This window comes from Lepisosteus platostomus, chromosome 16 (assembly GCF_059453375.1).
Source record: "Lepisosteus platostomus isolate fLepPlt1 chromosome 16, fLepPlt1.hap1, whole genome shotgun sequence".
Lineage (NCBI taxonomy): Eukaryota > Metazoa > Chordata > Actinopteri > Semionotiformes > Lepisosteidae > Lepisosteus > Lepisosteus platostomus.
The window spans coordinates 26,646,053-26,656,439 of NC_142626.1; the positions used below are offsets into that span (position 1 = coordinate 26,646,053).

The following is a 10,387-nucleotide window of genomic DNA, read 5'->3' on the forward strand; positions in this document are numbered from 1 at the left end:
AGGCAGGAACCCTTCCGCTCAATCAGATAGACTGAAGGAGGGAGAGGGGGCGGGTCTCCACCTCCTCCAGTGGAGAGTATCAGCTCATTCACGCTTCCGGAAGCCTTGGGGAGCGGTTGTCTCTGTCCTAATAAAACTTGTTCAAGCCTGGCCAGGTGGGCGGCTACTGAATCCTTTTGTTCAGCCTTTTCTAGCTCTTTCCCTCCCCCGTTGTTCTCATGGCACTTAGGACGCTGGGTGCGGTCCTGTGTGCCTGCTTTGGAACGGGGCTTAGCCAGCTCAGGAGCCTGTGCTGTACACAGTCGCTTTAGCAGCTTTTTGCTTAGAGCGACTTTGGACATCATACTCCCAGGCTTTCTGCGCGAATCTCCTAATATCAGTCATTTTCATGGTCTGTGCATGCATTAAGATCATCTTTCTGACTGACGGGTGGAGATTTGCAATGAATAAACCCTTGAAATGTGTGTTCTCTTTGTAACCCTCATTTTTCGCCCTGCAAAATAAGTTTGTCTAAGTCTCTCGTAATATTCGTGAGGGGACTCGGCTCTCTCGTGCTTAATGTTAAGGGCGGCGGCTATCACGGCGGTCGGGCCAATAAACGCACTGTATTCTTGGATAAGTGCTTGACAAAGCTGTTCAAAGTCATTACAGACTTTCTTCATCTGCCTATCCATCCACTCATGTACGGCTCTGCTGGTAGTTTTCCTGACCAGAAACACTTTCTCCTGTTCTGTGGCGTTTGGCAGGTACTGCAGGGTATACCTGAGGTCCTGAATATAACTCTCGATATTATTCTCTGACACTGCAGGGTCAAATCTCTCTATGTCCTTCGCTAGCTCTCTCAGAGAATGGAGATTTATTCTTCTAGCTTCTCTGCTGACGGAGATATGTGGTCAGACCTGTCGCTGCTAGAGAGAGTGCTTAATCTTCTTCTTCTTCTTCTTTTTCACAGCCTTAGTCCCAGACTGTTCTGATAGCGACTCGAATTCAGACCTTTTAGCAACCATCGGAAACTTAAAGAGTATTACTGTTAAGTACAAAATCACAGTTCTACCACAGAAAACCACAAGATCAAGTATGCAATCAACCCGGTAGATCGCAAAAGATCACAAAACAATCAAGCACTGCTTAAAGAGCAAGGGGAACTTTTTGTCTTTCGGCTTTCAGCATACTGTATTGTCGCGTATGAAACCAGCGGCATTTTATATGAATTATTCCGCTTGGTTGACTCATTTCAGTCTTACCACGCCCATGTCAGGGACACCAAGTAGTGTGCTCTCACGAGGCACCAGTTCTGTAGAGTTTGGGCATTTACGGGGACAATTATTAATTGTAGCCGTAAATCACAAAATTGATTCTTTTAATGGCCTTAGAATCCAACCATGCGATATAACTCAAACAATGCACACACACAGGTACTAATACACGAGGATACATTTATTAATACATAGAATGTGCATGTAAACCTAACAGATCTTATTGAGAGGGTTATCAGAATACAAAAGGTATATATTCAATCAGTCACGAAGAGTTACATATATCAAGAGGACATATGTTCAGTATATCATTCATTTAGTCCGTTTCATAAATGAACTTGGTTATAACTTCTACATTAGATACTCAAAACAAGTACATAACTCTTAGGAATTAAATTTATATCAACTGGTTGGGATAACAATTGAATTCTCGAGCTGTAATGCAGTGAAGTTGAATACTCATCCAATCTCTGGGGATTCAGATCTCCTGCGGGCTCTCTGGCTCCGTGCTAGGCTGTGCTGTGTGGCTTGCGACGGTGCGCTGCTGATGCTCACTGAAGACCGGCTAATTATTTTTGGCTGAAACTAGCAAGAGTTTGTGCACAGGAGAAAAGATGACTGTGGGTCCCAGCAGGTCAGGAAGAGGACCGGTTCGTTCCTGATGAAGCACTAGTTCTGAATACTGATTCAGCTGTCCACAGTTCCGACCTGTTCACGAGGCTTGCTGCTGATGCTAACCTCGGGTGGATCTTTTGGTTACTCTCTGGCAACCTCTGCTCTCAACTCTTAGAACAAAGAAAAGTTCTGGCACTCGGAAACACTGGCCGTTCCGTGGTTGTCCGGGCTGAGTCTCAGGATGTTCAGGAGGCGCGCTGCGAGAATGTCCTGCCCTTGGGAGCCTTCTGCTCCTGGGCCGTCCTGCCCTGGAATTCTCCTTAGAATTCTCCTTAGAATTTTTCCCGAATAGTCTTGGAGCTCTGTGTTGCCTGTTTTTACCTGGAGGAACTTCAGGTTGTTCATTGGCTGAAAGTGTCATGGGCATCAGAGACCCACGTGGGTTACTCAGCCCTACCAGTCCCTGATTGGTTGATCAAGGTGCGATATGACTTACTTACTCCTGACACTTAGGAATGCAGTCCAGATTTCCATCTGGCACTCCCTAGACAGCTAGGCGCCAATGGATGACCATTGATCATGATAGCCAGGCTTAGCTAAGTGCATCCCCATTTGGGAGCTGTCCCTTATCAAAAGAAAACATCTTTAAATCAGCCTCCATGAATAGCTTTTCTGTGGCTGCACCACAGCGATGAAGAGAGAGATGGGGCCTCATTTGGGAAAGCACAGCAACACTTAATTCTGTCTTATTAATAAGCCTTACCGCTACATCGCACTTTGATGCAACTTATCAGTATGCTTTCTATTGTGTATCTGTAAAAGTTAATGATTGTTACGAAGAGTCTTTCAGGACCCTATGCAGACAACACAATCCGGAAGGGAGTGAACACACACAAGGAGGAGACAAGGAACAGGGCTAGTAGACGAATGGGGGGGCGTGCCGATGGTGCTCCGAGGGGCATGGTCCTGGAGAACTGTCCAAAAAAGGAGTCCGAAGGGAAGTCGTGTAGGCAGATGACCAGAGCCGGGTGATCGATCCAAGACAAACTAGACAAAGTTAAAAGCAGAAGCAGGATCCGTCCGTTGAGGGGTTGTAGACAGACGAGACAAAGTTAAAAACCAGAGCGGGATCCGGTGAAGGGTCAGGGAGGAAAAGGGGCAACAGAACAAGGCACTCCAGGCCCCAGACTTGGCTGATTCAGAACACCTAGGAGACGAATGCCACCTGAGAAGCAGAAGTAGGGCGACTCGGTGGTAGGCGAGCCTCCGGGCATCTGTGTTCCAATGCAGAGCCCGGAACAGAGTAAGCATCTGGCTTTTGTAGGGAGGCTGGAACAGGGAGCAGATGCACAAAATCAACTAAAAAGTGAACGAACTGGAGTGCCCTTAAGGGGGAGGGACTACAATTGTGACAGTGATGATCTGGGGAGATATCTTTGCCTTCTTCATCCATCTTAGGATGTACAGGCACTGTTGCATTTCTTAATCAGACAAGTGGTGTTGAGAGCATGTGAAGTCCTCAGTGATATGGATGCTGTTGTGGAAACTTTATCAAAGAAGAGCCAGGAGAGGGTTCTCATTCACTCAGTAAGGCATTTATTTATATTGCAATATGGGAAAAAGCAATCACTGGTCTGTGCAGAGAAGTGAAGGCTGAGTCAAAGCAAGCAGGGAGAGTCCCTTGTTTTTTTATCTTTTTTAACACTTCAAGGACAGGAGAAGCAGTAATTTACCATTCCTTATAGCTTTCTGCTTTAGGCAAAGAAAGAGAGTAGTTATGCAAATAGTTTCTCATCCTCCTTTTTCAAGCAGCAGAGATAAAAATTATTAAAACATCTCATGCCCTTGACTTGCTGGGTGCAATCACACTTTGTTCTAAAAATCCAGCTGCATCTGTAACACAGCTCTGCCTGTAAACAACATTTTTAGGATAAAACACTTTTTCTCAGTAACTTTCCATTACATTCCCTCCTTTTTATCCTTAAACATGTTCACACCACAGAGTCCTCATAGGGGTCACCTGGTGGGTCCCAGGGCTCCTCAGAGTCTGTTCTGAGCAGTGCACATTGCTGAGTAAACCTTTTCATTACCATAGATCGAAGCATAAGAATCATACAGGACATACAACAGCACAACAGCAAAAACAGTACAACAACAGGCATGAATAGTTTCAAGAAAAACATTCCCCATGACCCAAATAACGATTTTAACAATGAAAAGAAGGGGAATTCAGAGGCTGAGTTCTGGAGGTCTAACAAAAATCTATTTTATAAAGCCATCAGCCTGACTCCTCTTAATTCTTGCTTAATTCCGTCAAGGCCATCCAGCATTACATTATATTAATAAAGGAGTACATTTCATAGAGGGTTATTTGCAGTCAGCGAGCATTAGCTATGGATTGGAGACTTAGACCTGACGAGAAAATCAGTTCCGCCGGTGAGAATAGTCTATAATCATCTGGGATCCCTACCATAGTTTGGGAATACCTTTCTGCTGAGGTTAAAGCCCTCTTGGCTCGGGTTCCCTTCTGGGTAGTCAAGGGCTGGGTGGAGTCTAGCAAGTGGGAGTCTACCTGAACTACTAGGATTGGGTGGTGCAGGGTAACGAGTGCACAAACACCCTTCCACTGAGGAGGAAGGCTATTATACACCTTTGCACCACATTGCCAATACCAGTCTATTAACACCATAGTTCCATCGGACAGGGTAGGGTTGGTGGTAGTAATATTACAGCCTAGGGTTCGTCTTAAGGATGGACCCTGACATTTGTTCTCATAGCAATGTGAGTGGTAGATCATGGATGGGAGGTGAACTACTATTTTGATTGGGGAGTCAGTCCAAGTAATGTGTTTTATCATGATTCCAAATCGGAGGCACTCAGGTTTTTTTGTCGCTGATGTAAGACATGTGAAGACTGAAACTCAACCCTCGTGAGGTAGTGTCAGACGTGTTGAAACTTAGTTCAATGGAGCCTGGGACATGTCCCCCAGACCCATTCATTGTACTGTAGTTGTACCCCTTGGAGTAGGCCAATGAGGTTAGGACAAATCCTCCGGGGTCAGGCCTCTGAAACCCCACAACTAAACTTATACACTCAGAGCAAATACCTGCAACTGGCTGAGGGATGAGCCTTCCTGGTGAGGCTGTGGAATGAGGCATTAGAGAACACACATAACAGGACGCATTCGGTCGAGTACTTTTCACAGTATAGTTCATGTAACAACACCACAAATTGTCCTGGAAATCAGCATGATCGGTCTCATTCAGCCACTCCAGTGGGGAAACAACCTCTCTCTTCTGTCTGCTTTTTGGAACTGGAGTAGTCCCGTTTGGCCCTCCAGTAGTCAGAGTCAGTTGTCAACAAAATGGGGACAATCGTGAACAGACTGAGGGAGATGGGTCCACACAGGCTTTTACCGAGTGACCACCCAAAGCATTGGAATGGGTGCCAAAGACACTGAGACACTCAAACGTCATCATTGCTCTGATAGGCCGTCTACTTGTAGGCCTTCTTGCAGTGTGATGCATGGATCCAGGGTACTCTTTCTGCAACCTTCACGGCGGTGATTGTGGTCAGTAGAACTGGTATGGGCCTCTCCACCTGGGCGAACAGCACTTTTTCCTCCTGAAGTCTTTCACCAGGATCCAATCTCCTGGCTGGAGATCGTGGCAGTAGTCTTGGTCTGGTGTAGTTAGGGCAGCTTTAACCTGTTTGTGAATATTACTGGCAAGTCTAGACATTTTCCAGCAGTATGCCAGCAGACACTCATCAAGTTGCGTGAGGTCTGTGGGCATGCCCCCTTGTATCCCACTGCGTACTTACTCACCATCCCTCCTTTTGACACATGGTCCTTTCCATGTGTCAACTTTGCGATGTAGGGAAGAAAAAAAAAGGAGGGGTAAGCAGGGTTTACCTGTGGGTCCCAGCCACACCCCGTTGGAGAAAGAACATCCAGATGTTTTCCACTTACCTCTTTCCGACGCGGGAGCAATGGCTTGCATGTCAGGTAGAGAAGCCACCTGGGGCTCCGGCTGGATGGGGATGGAGAGGAGGAAGCAGCAGCAGCCTTCACGGCCACATCAACCCGAGCATTGCCCTTTGAGACGTCGTCGGTGGCACTGGTATGGGCTGCACATTTACACACAGAAATGGCCTGAGGTAAAAGGATAGCCTCAAGCAGATTACTGACCATAAGAGAGTGCTGAATGGGCGTACCTTGAGAGGTGAGAAACCCTCTGTTCTTCCATAGAGTGCCAAAGTCGTGGACGACGCCGAAAGCGTATCGACTATCAGTTTAAATAGTAGCTGACTGTGAGGCAGCCAAGACACAGGCCCATGTGAGGGTGAAAAGTTCGGCGGCATGTGCAGACAGGTGAGACGGAAGGCGGCAGGCCTCAACTGTCTTGTGATCAGAAACAACCGCATACCCCACGTGGTTCTGTCCCATTGAAGAATCCTTCCTAGCTGATCCATCCACATAAAAATCCAAGTCAGAGTTAGGAAGAGGGGAAGAGCAAAGATCCTGTCTGGGGGTTACCTGAGAGGTAATGGCCACCAGGCAATCATGTGGCTCCCCTCATCCTCCGTAGCCAACAGGGTGGCTGGATTCAGCACTGTACACCGTTTGATAGTGATGTGAGGAAGGGACAGAAGGATGTGGTGGTAATGGAGGGTGGACACGGGAGAAAAGTTTGAGGTCTTACTCTGGAGAAGGATGGAGGCCACCGCATGAGGTATAAGGACCGTAAGAGGGCAGTAGCACACCAGGGAAGCAGAGGCCATAATGGCTGCAGCTGCTACCGCAACAGCACAAAGGCAGGCTGGCAGGCTGCGGGCCACAGAAGTGAGGCACTGAGAGTAATAGGCCACAGGCTTAAAATGATCGCTGTGGGCCTGGAAAAGTACAGCGCTGTAGAACCCATGTTTCTCATCAACAGTCAGCGTGAAACCCTTAGTCATGTCAGAAAGGCCCAAAGCAGGGGCTGACATCAGAGCTGTTTTAAGGTTGACAAAACTTTTTTCTCCGTAGGGAGTCCACGTCAAGTGGTCAATCATGGTTAGACCTGGAGCATGAGTCACGTCAGACAGGGGCTGTGCCAGTCGGGCATAGACAGGAATCCAGGATCTGCAGTATCCCGTACAACCAAGGAAGGACATCATCTCCTTTTTCGTTTGAGGCTTTGGAATCTTTTGAATGGCTGCCACTCGTTCAGTGCCAATCGAATGAGAATTGGCAGAGATGTCGTGGCCTAAGTAACGCACACATTCTTTAACAAGCTGTACTTTAGAAAGTGAGGCCTTGTTACCGGTTTCAGATAAAAAGATTAAGAGATCTCTGGTGTCTAGAATGCAAACCAACAGGTTGTCCACATATTGGACAAGGGTGCTACCATGCTTAAAAGAGAACCCTGAAAAACACTCTTGCAGTGTCGAGGAGAAAATAGTAGGTGCCTCGGTATACCCCTGGGGCATCCGAGTCCATGTGTACTTTTTTCCTTTAAAAGTAAAAACTAACCAAAACTGAGACTCAGGATGAACTGGAATGCTGCAAAAGACATTTGCCAAATTAATGACAGAAAAAACTTTGAGTCCCCGGAGATAAAAAACCGAATGGTGGTGGGGTTGGGGACCACTGGAGCCCGAGCATGGATGGCGGCATTTACTTCATGCGTTTACTGCACCAAGATTCCCCATCGGCCTTTTTCACGGTGAAAATTGGAGTGTTACATGGACACGTTGGGCAGGGGATGAGAATCTTTTCAGCAATCAGCTTATCCACAGGTTCCATTCCAGCCTCAGCATCAGGTCTCAGTGGATACTGTGGTCTGCAGGGCCTAAATGTAGATTTTGGTACCACGTCTAGGGGGACAACACCCTTTATCAGGCCCACGTTGTACTTGTGGGCAGCCCAGAGGGAATCCGGGACTCCCTCCAGTGCAGGGTATGAAGTGTCAACTGGGACTGAGGCAAACAATCGGCCCATCCTGTCATCAGAGGCAGTCAGGTGCACTGTCCTCCAGGTGTTAAAAACAGGTGAGCAGGGATGCCAGCTAGCCTGGAGAGCAGAGTTACGCCCAATGCCTTCAGCATCTGGGGCTGTCCATGCTTGGCTAGTAACGCACTGTTGGACAAAGACGCCCACATCTTGCCAGCAGAAGCCTGCAGCTTTTGCCAGAGACATGTGTGGGTGCGTCCCTACCCGATACAGAGACTGCTGCTCAGTAGTCAGGGTCACGGCAAAGGCAGCAAAATCCCTTGAGACCAGATAACCATTCCCTTTTAGTCTATCGCTACACTGTCCATTTCTAAACCAGACTTCCTCAAAACCTTCATCCGGGCCCCCGAAATTAACCGAGGCCGTACACTGCAACTTATCAATAGACCATTTTGAAAATTGCCCTGGCCAGGCCACAGCCTGGCTGCATCATTTAGAATCGTCTGGGAAACCTGACCCACATCCTTTCCTAATAGGTCCCAGCTGTAGTAATAGTCCGGGACTGTGGGGGAGAGTTGGACAACCATGGTTCGAGGCAAGCAATCTTCATTGCAGGTTAGCTCGAGCCCTTGTTCTGAACAGACAATGATGAGGCCGATTTTACAGAGCAAATCTCTGCCACACAGATTAACAGAGCATTCTCTTGAGAGTAAGAATGAATGGTTGGTAGGCCCAATCCCATGCTTCTGGCATTCTACAGTGAGTGGTGTGGTGAAATGAGCCTTTGTCGGGGTGCCAGTTACTCCTATAGTCAGGAAAGATTTCGATGAGAGCTTGAAACGGTGTACGTCGTCTCTAAGCAGGGAACGGGTTGCCCCTGTGTCAACTAAAAAGTCATAGGGATCGCCATTAATATGCAAAGTGACTTTGGGCAGCTGGGAAGGGGAGGAGATGGCAGGCGGTATGAAAGCGGTGTCCTCAGGGCCTACCTCTTCTGGTGGGGACCGTCAGTCTTTCTTTTCTCGTTGCCATGGTGTGCTGACTGTTACTCCAGCTGGGGGGCCTGAATCCCAGCCCCCATCATCTTCCTCTCCTCCCTCCTTGTTGGGGCATTTTCTTGCCCACTGTTTTTCCACAGTGAAAACATGCATCGTGGTCTCCTTCTCCTCGGTCTCTCCCTCTTCCTTGGTAGCCTCCTCATCTGCCACGGCCCCATCCTCTTCCTCTTTGATGGAACTGGAGCTGGGCCATCTGGAGCTGGTGTAGCTGATGGCTTTCTTTTCATGCCTTTCTCTCGTTCTTTGATGCTAATTGTCTCTCAGCATGATAAGCATGGCCACACACCTCTGTCAACCAGGCGATGTCCCAACCGATGCATGAGTTTTTTTTTACCATGCTCCCTATTTCGAGAAGCAGGCCATCCACAAAAAGACGGGTAAGTTGAGTTTCATATACTGAGCCGTTGTCAATAGGGGCAGGCGGGGGCAGGCCACTGAGGTTACTGCAGAGGGGGGCCAGTCTTTCCAAGAAATCATTACATGTTTCTCCAGGCTTTTGCTTGGTTTATCTCAAGGTGAACCAGTCCATTTTAGGGGGATACTTTGCTTCTATTCTCTGGCAAATGGCGTTTAGCTGGTTCTGATAGCCACTGCCTATGGCAGCGTCATATACCACTCCTGGTTTTAACGTGTCACGCACATCGCAGTAGTCAAGCTTCAGGGTCTTTTTGAAAAAAAAAAACAGTCTCTAGTTCACTGCTCATGGGCTTACATTGAGTGACTAGACGCCGCAAGGCGGTGGTGTGTTTTCGCCTGTTTGTCTTTTGTCTTGGGGTTTAATAGTTTAATAGTTCGCCAATTACGGCTGCCAGTTCCTCTAATTTCCACGGACGAAAAACTAAATCAGGGTTACTGCCCTGGGCATTTGGACATTCTATCATAGGAAACTGAAGACCCAGAGTTTGGTCATCTTTTTCTTATGTGCTTCTTTTTTTTTTCCTAGCCTGTGCCTTGTTTCTCCACAGCTCAAAACATTTCCAATCTACTTTCTTTCCCTGTCCTGCAACTTCTCCATAGGATGTTCATCCTATCGTGGACTAAAGCTGCCATTCTCTGGAAAACCCAACTTACTCTAAAGGGGAGGACACTTTATTCCCACATTACCAAATGTATCGTACATGAACTTGGCTGGGCCATACTGCCCAGCTTTGCCTTTAGAGCTCTCTTTACCCATTGTCGACAATGCCTCACTGTTTCCAGAACAATATCATATTATCTACTCAGCAGAGCAAAAACCACACGTCTGTGTTAAGATATGTTCTTTTCACGAGTCCCAGACTTGCCAGGTCCCAGACCTGATATAAGTCCCTGACTTATTGAAGGGACACCCCTATGGCTCTCTTTTCAAACTATTAGTTCTTTTAAAGGATCACTTACTGATGTCATACGACCACGGATTTCTCCAGACGCTTCTCTAAAAGGATAAGTATTTATCCCCTGAGGTTCGTCCCATTCACGAAAATTGTCCAGGTCCGGATGGAGTTCCAATAGACGTCCACAATCAGGTTTGTGACCCCATCCTC

General features: G+C 47.5%; 1 pseudogene; it reads right to left on the minus strand.

Moving 5' to 3' along the window:
- Window positions 1–1,419: 1,419 nt before the first annotated feature.
- Window positions 1,420–10,038, minus strand: LOC148647119 (uncharacterized; annotated as a pseudogene).
- Window positions 10,039–10,387: the final 349 nt, after the last annotated feature.